We start from the raw sequence: 2965 nt of genomic DNA on the forward strand, positions 1-2965 counted from the left end.
TTTCAGTACACTTGCTCAGCCTGGCAGTTTCTGTCCGTTTAGCAAGATCTGTCTGCAGTGTAGGCAAAAGTCTTGAGGTCCAGTTGATGGGGGACTGCATTTATTATTGATAACAAGGTGAAGGAAAAATGGCTTGTGTTTGGGTAACACCTGGCCCAATGGATTTACTGTTTACATAGCAGATATTTGTAACTTGCCCCGAGCTGCCACATGCTGCTATTTCCCTGTGGATCGCCCATTTTTGTCTGGCTTAGTCTCTCTTTTTTGATAGGCTGGTTCCTTACATGTTGAATGAAATATAAATTATTAAAAGACATTCCACGTATATTAATTTATTTAAAAAGGAATCCTGAAAAAGAAAAAGAATCCTGAAAAAATATATTCTGGCATGAATAATATATTTCACAAAACAAAAGAAAGTGATGCATCAGTCAAAACTATACATACACTTATATATATATATATATGTATACACACAGGTATATTAATATAACTAGGATACATGTTGTTACCATGGTGACTTATGAGGAGAGGAAGTAGGTGAGAGTTATAGGAGAGAGAATTACTTTTCACCCTACCATTTTGTACTTCTTACATTTGATACCCTGTACATATACACACAACCTACTCAAAAGGAAACAATACTTTTATTTATTTTAACGATATGTATAACATATCGTTATACATATCGGGAACAAAAGGAAAGTGATTATTATTAGAGTTGTTATTAAGTTTTTCTCTAGATTTCAGATTTATCCCATGAGCATATTTTTTTTAATGTGCTTCTTTGCTTTATTAATGGGTAATACATCCATAAATGACACACTTCCAAACAGTTTACATTTGAAAGTAGGTTCACCTCCAGTTCTGGTTTCCAAGTTCAATTCCCCATAGGAAACCAGTGTCTCTAGAGAAATATTTATGTGAAAATAATAGTGAGGGTTTTATTTGGAACATGGGTCCGGTGTCAGCTTGGGAAATATGGTGATGAGAATATATATGAAAAGGGGTATACGTGTGTGAGGAGGTGAGGGTGAGATTTGTAAATACTTATAGGTAGTTCAGGCCTGCGGATCTGTACACCCGGGGCAGCCCCGCCGTCGCCACTGACGCACCTTCAGGCTCAGCTCTGCGGGGGGCCAGCCCCCATTGCTCTGGAACCCAGGACAAAGGCAAGCAGAGCTGGTCCCCAGTGTATGGAGGGCGGGTGGGCGTGAGAGGGTTTGCCTGGGAGGGAACCCAAGACTGAACAGCTCCCACTGTCTTCCTTCTGGTTTCTTTTTTTTCCTTCCCCCTCTATAAACAAGTGATTAATGCCTTGCAAAAAGGCACAGACACACCTTCCCCTCCGTAAGGGAGCCCCTGCCAGATTCCCTAGCCTTAATTCTGCTGTGAACACTCATGGCAGGGAGGGGTGAAGAATAAATCCCCTCCTTCAAGAAGCAGACCTGAGGGCAATGTGGTTTGTTTAAAATCTCCCGTTGGCTCTGATGGAGTACTTTAAAATGAAAAGTGAAAAAGTGAAAAAAACAAAACCAAAAACAATTCGCCTTTCCCTGAAGCAGCTTCCGGTTTGTAAACCTCTCTGCGCAGGACCCTCCCAAATGGACACAGCTGTGGCAGAATCTTCCTTTCCTTCTCCCAGCACCGGTGAACAGTTGGGCGGTGGGGGGGTAGCGGGGAGAGAGAGGGGGGTCTGATGGATCAACATTTTCAGAGAGTTTCACAGGCTCCTTTTTCATTTGGTTCGCGAGAGGCGTCCTGACTGAATTAAGAAATAAATTCCTGGGCTTCCCTGGTGGCGCAGTGGTTGGGAGTCCGCCTGCCGATGCAGGGAGCACGGGTTCGTGCCCCGGTCCGGGAAGATCCCACATGCCGCGGAGTGGCTGGGCCCGTGAGCCATGGCCGCTGAGCCTGCGCAAAAGAAATAAATTCCTTACACCTGAAACTAACACAATATTGTAAACCAACTATACTCCCATAAATTTTTTTTAAAAAGAAAGAGAAGGAAGAAATTCCTGATGATGTTGTGCACACCCCTGGATTAGAAACGGGCTGACCACCGAGTACAGGAAGAAATTCCCGGCACATTTGTTTGTAAAGGTTATCGCTTTTGATTTCCAGTTGAGTGCAGTTCAATTATATATCATATGTCAAATTCAACAGAAGAGATATATCATTTAGAAGCGTGAAAATTCAGATAGTGGACGGTGTCTACTCAAACCTTAGCGTTTAGTGATGTGGTGTCCTCTTGAGAAATTTGGGAGTATTTCACATAATAAATGAAGACGAAATGAAAGAAATGAAATATCACTGTTGTGCAAACTCCTAATGAAATAATGGATCCATCCTACAAACAGTCATCAGCAGCTACTCATAAACCAAGAAGAAAGACAAGTGGGACTTCCCTGGTGGTGCAGTGGTTAAGAATCCGCCTGCCAATGCAGGGGACACAGGTTCGAGCCCCGGTCCGGGAAGATCCCACATGCTGCGGAGCAACTAAGCCCATGCGCCACAACTACTGAGTCTGCGCTCTAGAGCCCGTGCGCCACAACTAGTGAGCCCGTGTGCCACAACTACTGAAGCCTGCACGCCTAGAGCCAGTGCTCTGCAACAGGAGAAGTCACTGAATAAGAAGCCAGTGCACCACAACTAAGAGGAGCCCCCACTCGCTGCAACTAGACAAAGCCTGTGTGCAGCAACAAAGACCCAACACAGCCAAAGATAAAAATAAAATAAATAAAATTTAAAAAAAAAAAAAGAAAGACAAGTGACATTGCAAGTCTTTTGATGGAAGTACACAGCACCAGGAATTCCCTGGCGGTCCATTGGTTAGGACTCCACGCTTCCACTGCAGGGGGCACGGGTTCAATCCCTGGTCAGGGAGATCCCACAAGCTGCACAGTGTGGCCAAAAATAAATAGATAAATAAAAAGTAAAAGTGAAAAAAAAAAGGAAGTACATA

Source organism: Physeter macrocephalus, unplaced genomic scaffold (assembly GCF_002837175.3).
Source record: "Physeter macrocephalus isolate SW-GA unplaced genomic scaffold, ASM283717v5 random_518, whole genome shotgun sequence".
Taxonomy (NCBI): Eukaryota; Metazoa; Chordata; class Mammalia; order Artiodactyla; family Physeteridae; genus Physeter; species Physeter macrocephalus.